This window comes from Gopherus flavomarginatus, chromosome 2, assembly GCF_025201925.1.
Source record: "Gopherus flavomarginatus isolate rGopFla2 chromosome 2, rGopFla2.mat.asm, whole genome shotgun sequence".
Lineage (NCBI taxonomy): Eukaryota > Metazoa > Chordata > Testudines > Testudinidae > Gopherus > Gopherus flavomarginatus.
In genome coordinates, this window is record NC_066618.1 from 233141502 (window position 1) to 233163400 (window position 21899).

Genomic DNA, 21899 nt, shown 5'->3' on the forward strand with positions numbered 1-21899 from the left:
TAAATGTCCAGGCTCAGAACCTTTTCCTGTGCTATCTACTTCACTATAGACTCAGAACTTCTGGAGCTCAGAAACATCCTTCCATCCCACCTGACTCAGAAACTGTTCCTCTCTCATCCTTACCATTCTGTACCCACCTACCCCTCACAAACACACTGTTAGAACTTAGGGCTGCTGACTGATTCTTGCTGGCTAACTAGCACATCTTGGATAAAAATAGGTAGGAGTGGCTTTCTGGGCAGAGGTGACTAGGGTCTGGGACAGAGAGGTTCTGGAGGGAATTCCTAAGAACAGCCTAGCTTATTCTGTTGTTATTATTTTGATTCCCAATAAAAGAAGAACCCAGGGAGAAGGGTCAGTCAGAGCACTAATCCAGTATGTGTGCGTGTGTGTGTTGTGATATCAGGGTACTCCCTCTGCTTAGAGAGGGGTAAGATTCAGAGTAGTCACCTACTCTTTGCATTCTTTAGTGACTCAATGGTAGGTTTCAGGGGCCTATTTTCAAGAAATGGAAATTCAGTCTAATCTTAAAGGGAATTCTACTGAAAAAGGGCTACTTGATTATATGACCATGTCATTACACATCTGCTTTTTCTTGTCAATGGTCTGATCTCTGAGTGATACATTACAAAACCAAAAGTAGAGTAGTTTATCACAATGAGGACACTGGATCTCCAATGAGGAAAAAGGAATGGCTGTACTATTGCTGTTATAATACAAATGTAATCAATACAAACTAAGCTTTGATTGTAGTTCAGACTCTTGCCAATAGGAGCTCATATCTTGGCATCCCACCAATATCAGCAATGGCATTTGGACAATTTAGAAGATTCAGATAGTAAGTGATGCCTCATCAGTCATTTGGGACCTCACCTATTTTTTTAAAAAGAAGCTGAAGATCAACAGTCATTTTGTAGGCTCACCTCTGTACTTATTTTTACATGTGCCCTTACAGTAAATGAACATGAAATTGGGTACATGTGAGCACTTTATCCCAGCTTGCTATACGGTGATTGTCATTAAAATGCCAACATTTTCCAGTAGTTCTCAAGCTTTACTGTCTACGACACAACAGTATTTCCCTCTACTTAGAACATGTGTTGAGAAATAGCCCTGGCACTAAAATGTTTATAGCAATTATCCGGTTTTTGTCTTTCTTCTAAACTATGTAAATGGAAATTCCTGCAATGCACTTGCAAGATATAGTTAGATATGTGCTTCTAATGGTTTTGCAAATTTATGCAAATGTATACACATTTACAATCTACTACCATTTTGTTAGAGAGTATCACAGGTGTGGTAGCTGTTTACAGTATAATTATTGGCTGTAGCAGAGGACTTAGCCCACCAGCTTCATATCCTTCCATAAAGTCCTAATTGACTCAGAAACCCTACTAACTCTCCTCCACCTCATGAAAAGCATCCCAACCTTCACATTCCCACCACTCCACACAAAAGTGATGAGTTGGTTAGAACTGTGTAAAACTAGTGTGGATTTTAGGAATTTTTGGGGCGATTCATTGTGTGGTTTTTATATTCATCTAATTTTGTGAACCATGAAATTTTGAGGACCCAGAGACTTTTGTTCCTTTCTAAATATCATGTTGTGCAATTCACTTCTATGTGAAATTTCCCATTCAGGAGATTTGCTCCAGAAGCAGGGTGGAAATGTAAAGTTAGTGGGAGTTTTCCTTTTGTAAGTACTGCAGAATTTGGCCCTTGGGCAAAACTCCCAGAGCAAAGCCAGAGTCAGCAGACTGAAAATCTGATGGATTGAAATCTCCTTATCCCACGTCCCCTTGCTTCAAATTCCAGGCAGGCTGTGGGGCTGCAAATAGCCCTTAACTATGCTATTGTATTTGAGGCAATTTTAAAATTTTCTTTAACAAATAAAAAAATCATTTAAAAAAAAAAGAGTTTTCTCTCTCTGTCTGAAGGCTGTCTTCTTCTGCATGTCAGCTGAAAATTCGATCTCACATCCCTTTGTAACTAAGCTGACAGGCTACTCCTTATATCCTCTTCTGGCCACCACTTTGTATGACTCATGTTCCTTACGCCCACTCTACCAAGCTGGTAATTTCCATTATGGGAAATTTGCACATTGAGCAATAAGATAAAACCATTTCAATTCTGGATGTCACTTTATGCAAAACAATGTCTCTCTTCTTCCCACATACAGGTCTTAGTCTGCAAAAATTTCTGCCTCCTATGAGCTGGAAGGTCATCTAGCAGTAATAGGATTTATTCATATAACAGATATTGACCTATTTTATTTGAAAATAATTGGCTCAAGACAGCATAACATACATCTAGATAGTTCTGTCCCACCTGCTCCTTATTTCCTGATTTGCGTAAGTACAGTACAATGCAATAATGTCATTATGCCTTTTACAAACTGGATTCAGCTACTCCAGAAGAAGGAGCAGCAAGTCTAAGGCTGGGGGAGGGGAGTCAACCTAAAATACGCAACTTCAGCTATGCTAATAGCGTAACTGAAGTCGGCGTATCTTAGGTCGATTTACCTGGCTGTGAGGACGGTGGCGAGTTGACTGCTGCCGCTCCCTCGTTCCGTGGTGGAGTTCTGGAGTCGACGGCAGAGCAATTGGGGATCAATTTTATCTCATCTACACTAGACACAATAAGTCAATCCCCAATAAATCAATCACTACCTGCCAATCCGTTGGGTAGTGTAGATATACCCTGAAAGTAGCAGCCTTTTGATTTCTCCATCTACTATAGTGATTGAACTGTGCAAGGCAGGGAATTATGGAGAAACTTGATGCCAGCCTGTCAGGAATCAGAGCCTGCAGCAGATCCAGTCTGGAAGAAGAGCTGGCAGCTGAGAGTCTTCAGGCAACCTAATAAGCTCAGCTGGCCTATAACAGGCTGCCTCATTGGCTACACCAGCTGATTGGTTGGAAAGAGTCAGGAGACCAACTCTTAAGCCCAGCAGCAGCAGCAGCAGTAGTTCAGTAGCTGCTCAAAGCAGTGTAGCTCCTACTTCTGCCTAGCTTCACTCCAGGTAACTAGGCACAACCACCCATATCCTGGTCAGTGACACCATGAGGAGTTATCCTGATCTGGTGACTCCGGATTCTACAAAGGACAATATCTCTCTGACAGAGATGGTGGAAGCTCTACAGACCTCACAGACTTATGTTGCCACCATGCAAGTGCAAAATGGGGTTATGCAAGTTCAAACCAAACTTCCTTCAGCTCCAAACCCCGCTGCCTGTGAGCTCAAGTGCCCCATACCTGACAAGTTCAATAGCAATTGCCACACTGGGTTTTCTGGGTTCCTAAATCAGTATCTGCTCCTATTTCTACTGTAACCACAGTTGCACCCCACTGAAAAGCCTGAGTGGAAATGATTATCAGCCTGCTTACTGAGGAGGCCCTGGCTTGGGTGTCTCCATTCCTGGAAAACTCAAGCCCCCTTCTGGGACATTCAAGGACATTTTTTGAGTTTTGGCAGTGATCTGCAGTGATCTGAGACATGAGTATATGTCCAAAGCCACACATCAGGTGCTGCCGCACAGAGGCTAAATATGCAGCAGAGTTCCATGCTTGATAATAGATACCAAATGAAATGAGGCTGATTGGCATTATCATTTCCAGTTTGGCCTAAATGATGATATTAAAGATGAACTGGCATGGCTGGAATTCCTGTCCAGCCTGGATCCCTTAGCTGAACTATGCATCAAGATTGACAATTACCTGACTCAATACAGCCAAGAAAAAAGATGGTCCTCTTGGCTCCTGCCAGCCTTTTGGCTCTGCACTCCCATCACTAGTCCCTTCTCTGTCATCTGAACCCATGGAAGTTGATCCTCAATTTTGGCAAATTAGGGGATGGCTCCAGTACCTGGTGGACTGGGAAGGTTATAGTCTGGACAAGCAGTTTTCAAGTATGTAAAAGGTTGTTAAGAGGAGAAGGAGAAGAAACAATGGGCTTAAACTGCAGCAAAGGTGGTTTAGGTTGGACATTAGGAAAAACTTCCTAACTGTCAGGGTGGTTAAGCCCTGGAATAAATTGTCTAGGGAGGTTGTGGAATCTCCATCACTGGAGATTTTTAAGAGCAGGTTAGACAGTCACCTGTCAGGAATGGTCTAGATCAGGGGTCAGCAACCTTTCCAAAGTGGTGTGCCGAGTCTTCATTTATTCACTCTAATTTAAGGTTTTGCGTGCCAGTAATACATTTTAACGTTTTTCGAAGGTCTCTTTCTATAAGTCTATAATATATAACTAAACTATTGTATGTAAAGTAAAGTTTTGAAATGTTTAAAAAGCTTCATTTAAAATTAAATTAAAATGCAGAGCCCCCCCCCCGGATCGGTGGCCAGGACCTGGGCAGTGCGAGTGCCACTGAAAATCAGCTCGCGTGCTGCCTTCGGCACACATGCCATAGGTTGCCTACCCGGGTCTAGATAGTCCTGCCATGAGTGCAGGGGACTGGACTATATGACCTCTTGAGGTCCCTTCCGATTCCATGATTCTTGGAAACTGGTAGAGAACATCCATACCCTAGACCTTTTTGCAAGAGTTCCATCAGAAGTACCCCAAGAAACCAGGTCTAGAGGCGCCCTGGAGCAGGCAGGGGGGAGTACTGTCAGGAAGCATGGCCTGCAGCAGAATCAGTCTCCAGGCAACCTAATGAGTCAGCAGGCCTATAATAGGCTGCCTGATTGGCTACACCACCCGATTGATTGGAAGAGTCAGCAGACCAGCTCTGAAGCCCAGCAACAGTTCAACAGCTGCTCAAAGCATTCAACTGTCACTGTGTCTGCAATAGCTCCTGTGCCTGCTTATTCCCAGTACTGCCCCTGCTTTGCCTCACTCCAGGTGACCCTTGGCTCCAGTTCTTGACTTCGACTCTTACTTGCCTCTGAGTCTAGGCTCTGATTCCTGACTACCAACTTCTGCTCTGGCCAGTAAGCCTGACTCCTGCCCTAGCAACTGGTATGACCATCCACATCGCTGTCAGTGACACAGCCTACCTCAATTGCTGTTACAGGCAGGGGAGTCAAATCCATCCCCCCTTTTTCTTAAGAGAAAGTATTTTGTAACACCACAAATAAAATACCACTATGGCTGATCACAGTGATATGCCTAGCACAATTATTGAGTACTCAGTAATACTAGAGGGTTGCACATGTTGCTTATGTGATCCACACAGTATGCCAGGGGTTCTCAAACTGGGATGCCTCAGGGGGTTGCAAGGTGTTTACACGTGGAACTGACAGCCCCCATTAAATTAAATCAACTCCCCCCCTTTTAATGGGGGGGGTCATCAATACAAAAATTTCAAAAACCATTGCTATACACTCAAGGAAAGAGATTAATATATGAAGCTGCTGCCTGTGATGTGTAAGCAGCAGCAAAAGGCACCAGAGAGATTCCTCTGCCGGCAGTACCCAATAGGCCACTGGGAGCCTTCATCCCACCCCCCACCTCACTTATACAAGTGGAAACCAGGTGTGACATTAAGCCAGAAAGGGTTAAATGACTAGCAGGCTAAATGACTCAAATTCAATTTGTGGAGACATGTTAGAGAAGAAAGTAAATGGTAATTAGGGCCACTTCATGTTAAATAGACTAAAGCTTTGAAATGCAAACCTGTATCGTTAGAGAATTAGAGGTAATAGTAATTGTATGTATTAGCTTATATCTTGTTAGATGATAACCATATAAACAGATGGTTCCTGTCTGTTACTATATCTATTGATTCAGAGATCAAAAGGGAATATTAACATTTAGATGAAACCTGAATGTAATAATTTCATTGTCTGTATTTCTCTTTGAAGTTTGTAGTAAATTGTCTATGAACTGCTTAAAGGATAATTACCATATGCTAATGAATGCAACTAGTTACCTGTGTATACATAGGAAATAGGTGATTCTACTTAAGTCAAAATGCTTCACCCAAGGAACATCTGTTGTCAAGAGGCTGCCAATAACCTGCCAGAGTTCTATAACAAGAACTCTTGGGCCCTGATCCTTTTACCTCAGATGTGCTTAGGCTTCATCAGAGGAAGTTTGAGCTCTTCAGTCCCATCTGGATCACCCTGATATTGGACATTGGATTGTAACCTATGGAGCAACTCTAAAGCTCACTATCTCTACTGTGAAACTGACCTAAGAACTCTATTCATATCTGTATGTATAATGATCTTTTAACCAATATTCTTTTTTTTAAAATAAATTTTAGCTTATTTAATAAGAATTAGCTGTAAGTGCATATTTGGGTAAGTTCTAAGATATTCATTAACCTGGTGGGTAATGTGTCCAGTCCTTTTGGATTGGTAGAACTTTTTATATGAACAAGATTTTCAGTGATTGTCATCATATTTGACTTGGCTGTCGGGGTGGGAGCTCGAGGCTGGGTTGCTTTAAGGGAACTGTGGTTTTTGGCTTCAGGGTAACCAGTAAGGTATTATAGAAGCTGGCTTGTTGAATCTAAGTATTAGAATAACCACCAGTTTGAGGGATTGTCTGCCCCATTCTTTGCAATTTTCTCTGAGTAATCTGTGTGCCCCTGCTCCAGGATTCTGGTCATACCAGGCATTTCTAGCTTTTCCATTTTCACCAAAATTAATGGGGTTCTGCCCTTTGATGCCTAGAACATTCCCTGGAGTTTTGGAATTGATTGGATGCAGTGTTCAAAAGATACTGCCTTACAGGAAGACAAACAGAGAAATGCCATCTAATTGAGTGCAGGGCCATGTTTTATTTGGTCAATAACTTTCTATTTTAAAAAAAGTAGTCATGGTATACCATTAGCATGACTTTGGCCCCAATATTTTTCATAGAGTTTGTCAGTTTAATTGCTCGTGCCTTAGAAATATTGGTTAGAACGAGTGGTGCAGATCTGCAATATATTGATTTATTTGATGACAATTAGTATGGACTAAACTGTACTAGAAAACAGGGTTTCTGTTTTTTAAGCAATTGGATTTCATTCAACCTTTTCTTGGAAAAAAAACAAATATTTTTAGCAGCCTCTCCTGCCACAAGGTCCCAGTCCTGCTCTGCATTGTGCTATCCAGTGAATACCTATCCAGCCCTAAAGACAACATGGAGAGGGATTCCTGGTACTACAATGCACCCCAGACCCAACAGGAAAGCCCACTAGAGGGTATAGAGGGAGTCAGTGCACATACTGTGATTGATAGCATGCACTAGTGAGAGGCTGATACTAGCAGTAATAAGATACAACTAGCAGCACTTCCATCTTGGCTATGAGTCAGAGCCAATGCTGGCAAAATGGCCACAGAGTATATGGGTTAGATCGTGCCTTTAATGTCACAGTTTTGAGGAGGAGGGGATGTGGAGCTATACTGCCCATAACATTCTCCTGGAGCCACTCCTATACATGGGGGATGACGCATACCTTGCAGCAGACATTGATCTGCCGAGAATGCGCCTGCTTTACTCTCTGGGCCAATGCGGAAGAGCAAGCAAGGGCATGAATTTCTTATGGCAGCCTGAGCAAGTAGTCCCTGCTCTCGCCACAGTGCAGGCAAAGGAACTGCTATTGTTTCCTCAAAAGCTACACCAGATGTAGGGGAGCTTCTTCACCTGTGTGCAGCTGCTCAGAAGCCCTTAACAATCCAGCTGTATGTGTAGCTGAGACTACGCTTCTTCGTCTGTCCTCACAACCCCGACCAGTAATGTGGTGATTTCTCTCATAATATTTAGAGAGAGTGTATAAAATGAGTATAATTTATTCCCACTGTTAGTGATAACCTCATAACTCAGGAGCAGAAGAGCATAGCAGGGAAAGGAGTGAGCTATGATAAGTGGCAATAAGCAGTGTACTTAGATGCTGCTTATTATAATTTCTGTTTGTGCAGTGATGGTTGATGACAAATGTCTTTGGTGAAGAGACACTTTGCCTTTTGCTGCTTTTCCCTATATATTTTGTGAGATCTCTGTTAACATCAGCTATCAAAAGAACCAGAGAAAGCAGTACAAAAAGAAAGTTGTAACTCACAGGTCAGCAACAGATTGTATTGTTATGGCATTGCAATCAGAAGATACATATTTCACTGATGTAATTGTAAAACCTATGTTGGAAACTTGAATAATAAAAAATGAAAGTGGGGAAACAAAAGTTTAGAACAGTCACAAGGTATCTGCTTCTAGCTCACATCCTCTTACTTACCTGTAAAGTGACTGATTACATAACATCTCCACCTAGTGGCATTCCATGAAATGGCATTTGAATAATGTCTTCTACAGCAATAACAGAAACAACGAGGAGTCCTTGTGGCACCTTACAGACTAAGGGCTTGGCTACGCTGGAGAGTTGCAGTGCTGGTGGTGGGTTTACAGCGCTGCAACTTACTCACTGTCCACACTTGCAAGGCACATACAGCGCTGCATCTCCCTGGCTGCAGTGCCGGCTGTACTCCTGCTCTGCCTGGGGTATAACGATTGCAGCGCTGGTGATGCAGTGCTGCGCCACCAGTGTGGCCACCAAAAGCGCTGTAATTGGCCTCCAGGGGTATTCAGAGGGATCCCAGAATGCCTGTTCAGCCACTCCCAACAGCGCTGCAAATGCTGCAAACGTGGCCACACTGCAGCGCTGGTAGCTGTCAGCATGGCCACACTGCAGTGCTTTCCCTACACAGCTGTACGAAGACAGCTGTAACTCCCAGGGCTGTACAGCTGCAAGTGTAGCCAAACCCTAACAAATTTATGCCCAAATAAGTTTGTTAGGGTATGGCTACACTTGCAGCTGTGCAGCACTGGGAGTTACAGCTGTCTTCGTACAGCTGCATAGGGAAAGCACTGCAGTGTGGCCACTTGCAGCATTTGCAGTGCTGTTGGGAGTGGCTGAACAGAACTAGACCTAGGGCTTGGCTACACTCGAAACTCCAAAACGCTGCTGCAGGAGTGCTCCCGCCGTAGCGCTTTGAAGTGCAAGTGTGGTCGTGGGTCCAGTGCTGGGAGAGAGCTCTCCCAGGGCTGCAGGTACTCCACCTCCCCGTGGGGATTAGCTTACAGCACTGGGAGCCATGCTCCCAGCGCTGGGGCACTGTTTACACTGGCGCTTTGCAGTGCTGTAACTTGCTGCGCTCAGGGGGTGTTTTTTCACACCGCTGAGCAAGAAAGTTACAGCACTGTAAAGCATCAGTGTAGCCAAGGCCTAGGGCTAGTCTGCTTCTTCCCTATTGCACTTCAGCGTCTGCTGGTTTTTCCCCATTTCAAAGGGAAAACTTATTGTTAGGCAATGGGATTGTGACATCAAAGGTAGTTTGTTGCATCTTCCACTTCCCCATTATTTCCTCTGCCTCCTTCTGGCTCTGTTGGTGCCCCACAACAGATTATTGTTACCTTTTGGATTATGTGTTGGGGTTGTGATATCAGAGGAAAATTGACCAAAAAATAGCTTACTATTCTTTTTCAGTCTTCTCCTTCCTTAGACTGTGGAACAGTCTCAAAGGAAGTGAAGAAGACCCATTTTCAAAGCATCTGAAAGGAGACTGAGTAAAATAGTAGCAAATATGCCCTAGAGAACAATCCTGCTTTGGCCTGGTAAAGTACTAGATTACCTAATAGACAGATTTAAAAATTTTATTAAAGTAAATGCTAAAATTATCTAATGGACAGCTTAAGGAAAGAGTGGCTACACCTCTGGGTATAATGCTTAAATTACCCAAAAGTACAAAGTTTGATTTAAAAGTAATAAAATACATATAGTACATAATCTGCACTATCCCAAATTAAGGTTTAATACATTTAACAATAGTTTAGATATTAGCATCCAAATATTCTGGTACATCACTCATAAAAGGTTATACTAATAGTAGCTTGTGGAAAACAAATATAGCAATGAGTATAGATTGTCCCTCAGTAATTGTGAATTTAGGATAGGTAGTCCCTCAGTCAATACAATCCACCAGAGAAGTATTTTAGCTTCTCTAGCATCTACTTACTGGTTTGCTTATGAACGTTTCCATATAAGAAGTAGAATATTTACCATTTTATACAGCAACATTTTAGTTTCTCTGATGAAAAAATTGTAGTGAACGTGCAGCTGCTATGTAATGATCTAGAAATAATGATGGGTAATCTTATGAATACCGTATGGGACCTGGTTAATCAGGTCAGTCATTATATAGCTATATTGAGTTACTGGACTTTCATGTAGGAATGTGGTGTTTTAGTTTAATAGGGAACTGTTGGCTAGACAAGGAAGAAGACAAAACAATGGTTTTAGATAAACAGCTTCCTAACAAACACTTGAGAGTGATTACAAAACAGCTGACCCTTTAGCAGTGCAAATGCTACTTCCAGGCTGCAGCTCATTTACTGGCACATCGAGCAGTTAAAAAGACTCCCTGGAGAGATGGCAGCGTAGGAGGGGGAAGAGGAGTTGTTAATGAGCTGGTCGCCTAGGGGACAGAAAGTTACAGAAACTGCAGGAATGTCTGAAGCAGTCGGGGGCTTCCCAAACTTCCAGGCAATGGTAATCCTTAGGTAAGATAGGCATGGGTATAAACTGTTCTTCATTGTGCAGTCTTTTGCTCTGAAATGCTTTGGTTCTAAATAAACAACCCTTTGCTTTAAGAAGGCTATCTGATCACTGGATATCAGTGGTCCTAGCTCCAGGAGGGTAGAGAAGTGCAGGTGTTGAACCTAACAAGTCAGGCCTCCTGAAGTAATCACAGTTGGTACAGAGGGGACTGCAGCCCTGGGCCTGGTCTCAGAATGAGCAAATCACGTGATTCTGCCCCAAAAGAGGTGATGGCTTGAGGCCTGAGAGGGGGGAACTCAAAGAGACCAGAGAGGGTCAGAGGTGCAGGTAGCCTGGTATCTGTGACAAAAGTCACCAGGCCTTATGGTAACAGTTGGTATAAGTCTCAGGCTATGTCTACACTATGCAGCTTTTAGTGACAGGGCTGTCACTACAGCCGTGCTGCTAAAAGGCATGCAGTGTAGCTGCTGTTTGTCGGCTCTCACCCCCAAATGAGTGGTGCTGGCATTGTTGGCAGGAGAGCGCTCCTGCCGATAATGCACTGTTCACACCGGCGCTTGTCATGGGCAAAACTTTTGTCTTTTGGGGAGGGGGAGGCTGTTTTTTTTTTTTTTAACACCTCTGAAAGACAAAAGATACTGGAACAAAAGACACAAGTTTTGTCGTTCAATTGCCAGTAGACATAGCCTGACAAAATCAATGTTAATCTTTTCCCTCCACTATTCTCTAGTCTGAGGTTTCAGGCTTTTTCTGGGCATTGTGTGTCAGCTATGTACTCTAGTCTGTGTACTTGACTGATAACCCAATCAGACTAGGCTCTTTTTTTCACCTCTCCTCAGAAGTTGTTTACCTTTTCTATGATGGACTGAAGCAAAAAGTGCATTCTAGGATTCAGTTCTCTTAAAGAAAATAAAATTTCAGGGGGGAATCAAAAAAGCTTTTTTAAAAAAAAAAAGAAATGAAAGATACATAGTAGAAAGAAATATACCTAGCCCCAGACTCCCTAGTTTTTCATAGGCAAGCACAAATTCTTAAAGTTACACAAAAGAAATCAGAAAATATGCTCTTAGTTCTAGATTTCTGTGTTATTCTCATGCTCTGTGTCAAATCCTGTCTGATTCTTACCATGGCAATGTGGCAAAGGTGCAGCTCTCACATCCTCTGAGACCAGGTCACCTGCTTTATTTCAGCCAGTTATACCTAGAAGAATCTTAGAAGTTTAATGTTTTAGTACTCTGCTGCAATTGATTATCACAGTGCAAATATAATTCATGTTCCCCAAGCTGTCCAACCTTAAGAAGTGGTCTTCTTTCTCTCCTGTTCCAAACATAGTCACTGAACATTTCTAATTTAATTTAATATTGTATAGACCACTGTTTCTTGAGAATGAACAAGTTGTTGTCTATGTTCTATCTAGAATTCCCCAGGAATTATAGACTGATCAACCTAAACTCAATACCTGGAAATATACTAGAACAGATTATTAAACAATCACACTGTAAGCACCTAGAAGATAATAGGATAAGTAATAGCCAACATGTATTTGTCAAGAACAAATCATGCCAAACCAACCTAATGGTATTCTTTGACTGGGTTACTAGCTTAGTGGACGGGGGAAAGCAATAGATGTGATATGTCTTGATTTTTAGAAAGGCTTTAGACACAGTAGTCTCATATGATATTCTCTTAGCAAACTAGGGAAATGCAGTCTAGATGAAATTACTATAAAGTAGGTGCACAACTTCTTGAAAACCCATATTCAAAGAGCAGTTATCAATGGTTCTCTGTCAAACTGGGAGGACATATCTAGTGGGATCCTGCAAGGGTCACTCCTGAGTCTGGTACTGTTCAATATTTTCATTAATTATTTGGATAATGGAGTAGAGGTTATGCTTATAATATTTACAGCTGACACGTTTTCTTCATACTGGCTATTCTTTATGACCCTATTATCCTCTCTATGCTTTCAAATTGATTAATAATTTATTCCAATATCTTTCCAGATATTGAAGTTAGGCTGATTGGTCTATAATTTCCCAGGTCCAATTTAGTACCTATCTTTTAAAAAGGGGAACATGTTTGCCCTTCACCAGTCCTCTATACCTCACCCATCCTCTGAGAGTTCTCAAAGATAATTGCTAATGGCTTCAAGATTGCTTCAGCTAGTTCCTTAAGTACCCTAGGATGAATTTCATTAGGCCCTGCTGACTTGAATATATTTAACTTATCTAAATACTGTTTACCTATTCTTTCCCTATTTTGGCTTCTGTTCCTCCCCCCTTGTTAATATTAATTATGTTGAGTATCCGGTCACTATTAACATTTTAGTGAAAATTGAATCAAAATAGACATTGAACTGCCCAGTCTTCTTGATATCATCTGTTAGCTCTTATTCCCTAACAAGTAGAGGATCTACACTTTCCTTCATCTTCCTGTTGCTCCTAATGTATTAAAAGGAAACAAGAAGCAGTTCTTTAATCTCCCTTGCTAGGTGTAAGTCGTTCTGTGCACTAGGCTCTCTGATTTTGTCCTTACATGTTTATGCAATTCTTCTATACTCCTCCTTGGAAACTTTTCCAAGTTTCCACTTCGGATAGGACTCCTTTTTCAAGGACTTGATCTACTAAGGCCCAATAAGACTGACATATGACCTCTGGTAGGTTTTTATTTTTGTTTAATGGTTTTTTTCTGTAATGTGTTTACTTTAAGAATAAATGTGCTTGGTTACAAAAGGCTGGGTAGTCATTTATGACTGCTGGCAGTTACAGAAGAGAGAGAAAACACAGACACTGGCCTATTTAGACAGCCTGGCTTGCTGAGGATATCACAGTGTAAGCAGGGAACTGTGCAGCCTCAAAAACCTGGGAGGGAGGGAGAGAGAGAAATAGACCAACCCAGTTCTCTATCTGAGCCCACGTCCAGACTAACCCGCGGCATCGGCGGGTTAAAATCGATTGCTCAGGGATCGATATATCGTGTCTAGTCTGGACGCGATGTATCGATCCCCGAGCGCACTTACATCGATTCCGGAACTCCATCAACCCGAACGGAGTTCCGGAATCGACACGGAGAGCCGCGGATATCGGTGCCGCGCCGTCTGGATGGGTGAGTACCTCGATTTTAGAAATTCGACTTCAGCTACGTTATTCACGTAGCTGAAGTTGCGTATCTAAAATCGATTTTAATACCCTAGTCTGGACGTGGCCCAAGAGAGGTAATCACTGAGGAGCCTAGAGTCAATGTCCTCAAGTGACCATGGAGAGGGAATATAGGTGCAGATGCCCTGGACTGGGATCACTTGTTCTCCATAATTCCAAGCAATATGAAATACGACTTCTGGACAGATAATTTCCCCTCTGTCAAATAAGCAGATTTTAATAACATTTACCATTGTGATTTTACAGCTTTTGTTTTTGAAATATTTTATTGTGCTTTTTTTTTTTTCCCATTGGCAGCTGGTAGCAAAGGAAGTCTACTCAATTCCTGATCTCTTATATTGGCAAACAATGATGCAAAGGCTCAGGATTCTATTACGTTTCACCTCAAAACAAATTGAAAAGATGGAACGGTCAGTGAAGCAGAAGCAAAGTACAAGTGGGTGAAAGAGAACACAAACAAGAAGGAGCAGCAAATGACACAGAATTGGAGAAGTGGACACAAAATGTAGCATGAAGAGAAGGGTCATGGCTAATATTTATTATGTTAAAAGTGTACTCTTAAAACTTGTGCAATATCATTTGTTTAAAGAGGAGGCCCCAATTAAAACAGCATATTTAAAAAATAACTTTCATTAGTTTCAAGTGAATAACTAAAAGCACTCAGTTGAACAGAGGAAAAAAAGTAGTTTTAAAGAAGTCAAAATTAAAAAAATCACAAAATGGTAGCTATTAATATGAAAAAATTACTGTACAGTGAAGAAGAGTTATATAAAACATCAACAGAAAAAGATCCTAATCTGCTCCAAGCATCTGACAAACATCATATTACTCCAGCAGATGGAGCAGGAATTCAGAAGCAGCCTTTCTTTCAGTTTCTCCACAAATTTAAAAAGCAACAAAAAATGCACAGCTAAATTGTCCTTTGTCCAAACTAAGTACACTGCATTTTGCTGTTGTACAGTTGTGTGTAAACAAATTATTTTGTCCCCATAAACATCAGGATGTTGGTACCAAAATCAGTAATATTTTTTGTCTCTATTTTTTTCTTTTAAGTTGGTAAAGGCTCTAGAACTAGCACTTAGCATGCTTATATCTGGGAATGCACTGAAGGGAGAGACTTCAACCAAAGGAAAAAGAGGAGAGAAGGGAAAAATATACTGAAAGAAGAGGGAAGAGAAGAGAGAAATAAAAACTAGATGTTGGAAGAGAGGTGTATTTTATTCCTAACATCTTCCTACACAAAGTGAGGAGACATGAAAAAAGGGGTAGAAGACAGAAGAACAGAAAGATGGAAAATTTAGATATGTGAAATTATTTTCTTTACAAATTGGTGTTCACAGGGGTGTTCCTGCAGCCACACCATATAAGGCTTCTGACCTCATAAATTAAACAGGTTTAGTTTGGTCAGTAATTAGATGGCAGACTTCCAAGAAAAATCCATGAGCTGCAAAAAGTACTGTTAATAGTGTTCTTCCCTCTGCTCTAAGTTAGTATTGAGACAGTGCTTTGGGAAAGTATGCAGGGGCACTGTGCCGCTGATGGGGGACGGGGGAAGGTACTGAGTTATAAAATGGAGGTTCTGACCACTTAAAGTGACCAATGATCCCATGGCACTTTTCATAAGAATTGCAAAGTCCCAGTGTCCTGGACAAATTCCAGCTCGCTTAATAACATTCTATCTAAACCACTACCGCAGTTTCAGCTGGATAGAATGTAGCATTTGCTACACTTCTACTACCAGCAGAATGCAAAGAAACACTCAATTATTCCATTTTATTTATAGATTTTGAGGGCTACATTATACTCTAAGCTGACCTCCTACCCAGTAGTTACTCCATCAAACCCCTAACTTCTGGTTGCTCTTTTAGAACATGTAATCTTGATTTAGAGATTTCAAGCGACAGAAAATCTACCACATCCCTTTGTACGTTCTTCTAAAGATTAATTACCCTATTAAAATGTGAGCTTTATTTCAATGCTAATCTGTCTAGTTCAGCTTCCAGCCTTCATCATATTAAAACATGAACTCATACAAGGTAGGAGATGGAAAAGACATATTAGCTCATTCAGTTACTATCCCTTCCACTGGAACCCCACCTGTGATTTAGTTACAGAAAAGGCACAATAAGCCCCTCTATGTATAATTGCAGAGCTTCACTCCACCCACTTCCTGACTTTTCTTTCCTGTCTCCTCTCATGGGGAATAAATCAGTCATGTGATGAAAGAGGCTGTTGTCTGTAGGGCTCCTGCCTCATTTGTTACACAAGTTGGAAGGTGTGGTATATTTGAAGTACTGGGGAAAGCCAAGTCTGAGCCTGCCCAAAATTAAAGGCCCTTGTCCACAAGCAAGAGGTATGCACCACTAAATCCAGGCTTCAGTTGATTATGGAGGGCCACAGATGAACGAGCAGGAGCAGGAAGGAGGTCAGAGGTAACAAATAAGGAATCTAGAAGGGAACACCAAGCAAAGAATCTCAGACAGAGCCCACCGCTCTTCAAAGGCAGTTAGGGATTCAGTGGACACTACTTGGAGGAACTCTCCCAGGGGCATGATTGTACGAGGGATCAGAAATAGGCCCTATGATTGCAGAGCACCGCTCCCATCCAGCTGTCTTGGCCAGTGCCAAGAGGAGTTGGGCAAGGAGGTCCCGTGACTTTATAGGACCACACATGGGATGTGCATTCATCAGGTGGGGTAAGGAAAAGTGCAGCCAGAACTTCTGTAAGAGGTTCTGGAGTTGGAAAGTATGTAGTATCTGAAGTACTAGGGACAGGTGCATTTAAGCCCACCCAAAACTAAAGGCCATCCCCCAAAACTAAGGGAGAGGAACCACCAAGGCCAGGCTCTGGTTAATTACAGAGGATAACAAATGTGAAAACAGAAATGGGAGTGAGGTTCAAGGTTGAAAATCAAGAAACCAGATGTGGACACTGAGCAGAGAACCCTGGATAGCCCCCATTGTTCCTCAAAGGTGTGCACGGAATCAGTGGACACTGCCCAGAGGAACTCAGCCTAGAGAATTGATCGAACAAGGGAATGGAAATAAGGCCCGAGTTACAAAGAAACCCCCTGTCTAGCTTCCTCCACCTGGTGTGATAAATAGCCATGCTGGCCAGTGCTAGGAGGAAGTTGAAAAGGCTGTTCTGTGACTTTGTGGGTCCATGGATGGGATGTGCATAAATCAGGTGGTGTGGGATAAAAATGCAGCCGGAACCTCAGTAAAAATCTGGAGGCAGAAGGTGTGTACTGACCAATGAAGTGCTGCAGAATGCTAATTTCTCAGGGGGAAAAAAACAGGCTATAGGCATCTTAAACTGGGTACCTAAAATTCATATACACTTTTTTTTTTTTACTTTAATTTCTGTGTCTCAGTCCCCATTTGTAAAATGGGAATAATAATACTCTCTCATCTCTGCTCTGAAAATAAGTTCATTAATGTTTGTGAAGCACACTGATAAGCACAATAGAAAAGCCCATGAGAAAATTAATAATTCTGCCATCAAAGCCAGGTTGATTAGTGTGCAGGGCTACTTGTTGAACAAGGAGAAAACTGAATAGCTGCTCATTCAGTTAGCACTGTCCCTCCTTGGAATGAACCAGAAGTGAAAAAAAAATAGCACATAATCATGTGATATAAAGACTGTATCATCATGGATATACACAAGAGGGCCAAATTAACATTGCACAGGCAACCTTCATTCTGGCATTTCCTAACGTTTGACTACTTGACTTTGCAACCTTAATTTCTTTTAATGTAGTTTTTTTTTTTTTAAATAATTATATCTGCTACATACATGCTGGATCCCTCTGTACCATATACAAACACACACAAAATGTCTTTGCTCTCTGTAAAGTCCAAGTGATTCTTCACAACCGTTTGCTGTTGGATGGTCAGAGAGCTTTCTCATGTGCAAAGTACAGTCTATTTCCACTTCCAAGAGGAAAATGCCCCCATTATCTGCCATGGATTATTTTATTAGGAATTTTTCAGCTGCTGATGACTAGTTATTTCCCATGGGTAGAGTCTGTTATTCTCCGGATGTTAGCACAATAACTGGGTTTCTTTAAAAAAGTATTTCAACAACAGAAAAATTTCCAAGCTATTGGTTGCAATTTAAGTGAGCAAAAGACTGATGACTTCACCGTGTGTTTGCTCTGCTCTGCTCTCAAACAATAGATCTAATTCTGTAACCCTTACTCAAGCAAAACTCCTCGTAACTTCAATAGCTAAGAAATGAAAGACTCCTCTCCATAAAGAGTTAATCTGAAAAGCAACCAGCTCTACTTGATCTTGCTATTCAAAACCAAAGGAAACAATTTTAAATTAGTTTTAAATATGCTATTTTTAGTTCTAAAAATAGCTCAGTTAAATACACCTTTAAAAATACTACATTTATCTGATTTGTGCACTAGGGTAAAGTATAACTACTCAGGAGTAATGCTTGCAAGTCCTCCCCTTTTGAACTGTTTACATACACTAAAAGCATTTTAACTGCATTTTGTTGCATTTTTTAAAAATAACACTTAAAAGTCTACTTTTAGCTATTTAGATGCCATTCCTGTCATACATAGTTAGAATATTTACTACATTTATCTTGCTTAATATTTTTTTCATCTCAGGTTGCTAAGGTACTTATCCCTATACAAATATTTTCACAGTATGTGAGGCTTGTTAAGTTACAATTGTTAAAGACACTCCCACTTTTTCCTTCTATCTTCTTCTCTTATTCTCCAATTCAGGAGAGGTCATTGCTCAAGGCCAATTCAGCACAGCAGAAACTAGCAGAAGCTAAAATAGTAAAGGCATTAAAAAAAATCTTGAAAATGTTCAACTCCTCTCCCCAAAATTTTGAAAACTTTGAAACAAAACAATTTAAAATTTGTTCACAAACACAGGTTTTTGTTCTCCAGCTAGCTCTATGAATTATGTTGGTTGTGATGAATTTTGGGTTTCCTGTATAATATTTATAAACTCATGTATGACCTAGTTACTGTGAGTAGAGTGACCAGATGCGATGAAGAAAATATCGGGGCGCATGGGGAGTAAAAAAACAACAAAAAAAATACACTGCTGCCGGTGGAGCAAAATATCGGGGCAAATTGCATCCCGACCAAAGATTGGTTGGGACACAGGACAACTACCCAAATATCGAGAGGTCTGGTCACCCTAACTGTGCAGTTTACTGTATGCATATACTTAGTTAATTCAATAGCAGGATTGTCAGGAAATGCTCCCAGGAAAGGGGAGGTGGATCTCAATATACACCTCTCAGCAAACACTTCAGGAATGATACAAGAGCTATCGGCTTGGATGTTCTACCTCTGAGCTTGTAGAGCTCACCAAACTGATGTTGGGCTGTAAGTTCAAGTCCAGGAAACTGTGAAAAAAGAACCACAGCAGGAATTAAAGATGCCCACACTCCCGTAAGGACTTACCTGGTTTTCGGAAACGGACACTCAACCGCTCCCCTCCCTCCTCCCCTCACCATGTAATAACCTTATTCCCAGATTTGGACCTTAGCGTCCAAAATATGGGGGTTAGCATGAAAACCTCCAAGCTTAGTTACCTGCTTGGACCTGGTACCTGCTGCCACCACCCAAAAAATTAGAGTGTTTTGGGGCACTCTGGTCCCTCTGAAAAACCTTCCCTGGGGACCCCAAGACCCAAATCCCTTGAGTCTCACAACAAAGGGAAATAATCCTTTTTCCCTTCCCCCCTCCAGGTGCTCCTGGAGAGATACACAGACACCAGCTCTGTGAATCCAAACAGAGTGAATCTCCCTCTCTGTTCCCAATCCTGGAAACAAAAAGTACTTTCCTATTCCCCCAGAGGGAATGCAACATCAGGCTAGCAATCCAACACACAGATCTCCCCGATTCCTTCCTCCCACCAATTCCCTGGTGAGTACAGACTCAATTTCCCTGAAGTAAAGAAAAACTCCAACAGGTCTTAAAAGAAAGCTTTATATAAAAAGAAAGAAAAATAAGTACACATGTTCTCTCTGTATTAGATGATACAACACAGGGTCAATTGCTTAAAAGAATATTGAATAAACAGCCTTATTCCAAAAGAATACAAATCAAAGCACTCCAGCACTTATATTCATGCAAATACCAAAGAAAAGAAACCATATAACTTACTATCTGATCTCTTTGTCCTTACACTTAGAAACAGAAGACTAGAAAGTAGAACTACTTCTCCAAAGCTCAGAGCAAGCAGGCAGCCAGAAAACAAAGACAAAGACACTCAAATCCCTCCACCCAAAGTTGAAAAAATCCGGTTTCCTGATTGGTCCTCTGGTCAGGTGCTTCAGGTGAAAGAGACATTAACCCTTAGCTATCTGTTTATGACACGCCCCCCAAATTGCAGACAGTGGGGAAGCTCACTGGCGGCGATTTCCTTCTAGAACTTGAAAATAAACAGATTAATACAACACATACACCTTTACATATACTCCTAAGTATATAACTAACAGACTTCTACATTTTAAGAACACTTTTTAACTACTGAATTCTGGGAAACTGTCACGGGAGAGTGCATCAGCTACTTTGTTAGAAGCTCCTGTGATGTGTTGAATTTCAAAATCAAAATCTTGGAGAGCTAAACTCCAACGAAGAAGTTTCTTGTTGTTCCCCTTGGCAGTATGAAGCCACTTTAGTGCAGCATGGTCAGTTTGTAGTTGGAACCGCCGTCCCCAAACATATGGGCGTAGCTTTTCCAGGGCGTACACAATGGCATAGCATTCCTTTTCACTGACTGACCAGTGACTTTCCCTCTCAGACAGTTTCTTGCTGAGAAACACGACAGGATGGAAGTTGTGATCTGTTGCTTCCTGCATGAGCACTGCTCCTATACCACGCTCAGATGCATCTGTGGTTACTAGGAATGGCTTGTCAAAATCCGGGGCCCTGAGCACCGGGTCAGACATGAGCGTCGCCTTAAGCTGGGTAAAGGCCTTTTGACACTCATCAGTCCACTTAACGGCATTTGGCTGGGTCTTTTTGGTCAGGTCGGTCAGTGGGGCAGCGATTTGGCTGTAGTGTGGTACAAATCGCCTGTAGTATCCGGCCAAGCCTAAGAAGGATTGGACCTGCTTCTTGGACCGTGGGACAGGCCACTTTTGGATAGCATCCACCTTGGCCTGTAGGGGGTTTATGGTTCCTCGACCCACCTGGTGCCCCAGGTAAGTCACTCTGTTTTGGCCTATTTGACACTTTTTGGCCTTAACAGTTAGTCCTGCCTGCCTGATGCGCTCAAAGACCTTTTCCAGGTGTAGTAGGTGTTCGGGCCAGGAGTCTGAAAAAATGGCCACATCATCGAGGTAGGCAACTGCAAATTCTCCCAGTCCAGCTAGTAGACCATCTACCAGCCTCTGGAAGGTGGCGGGTGCATTTCGAAGGCCGAAAGGAAGGACATTGAATTCATACACCCCCGCATGGGTGACGAATGCTGACCTCTCCTTGGCAGGTTCATCTAGTGGTACTTGCCAGTACCCCTTGGTTAAGTCTATTGTAGAGATGAACTGGGCACGTCCCAACTTTTCCAATAGCTCATCGGTATGTGGCATTGGATAGTTGTCCGGACGAGTTACAGCATTTAGCTTACGGTAGTCCACGCAAAAGCGTATTTCCCCATCTGGTTTGGGTACCAGAACCACTGGAGATGCCCATGCACTGGTAGATGAGCGGATTATACCCATCTGTAGCATGTTCTGGATCTCCCGTTCTATAGCAGCTTGGGCATGAGGAGACACTCGGTAGGGTGGGGTTCTGATTGGGTGAGCATTACCTGTATCAATGGAGTGGTATGCCCATTCAGTCCGTCCTGGGGTGGCTGAGAACAATGGGGCGAAGCTAGTGCACAGCTCCTTGATTTGCTGCCGCTGCAGACGTTCCAGAGTGGTTGAGAGGTTCACCTCTTCCACGCCACCGTCTTTTTTCCCGTCGTAGTAGACACCGTCAGGCCACTCAGCATCATCTCCCTGGACTGTAAACTGACAAACCTGTAAATCTCTGGAATAGAAAGGCTTGAGAGAATTAACATGGTACACTTAGGCTTTAGTGAGGAATTGGGAAATGCTATGAGGTAGTTTACAGCTCCCAGGCGCTCTTGGACCGTGAATGGCCCTTCCCATGATGCTTCCATCTTATGGGCCTGTTGCGCCTTCAAGACCATAACCTGGTCTCCTACCTTGAAGGACCGATCTCTGGCATGTCTGTCATACCAGGCCTTTTGCTCTTCTTGAGCATCCTTT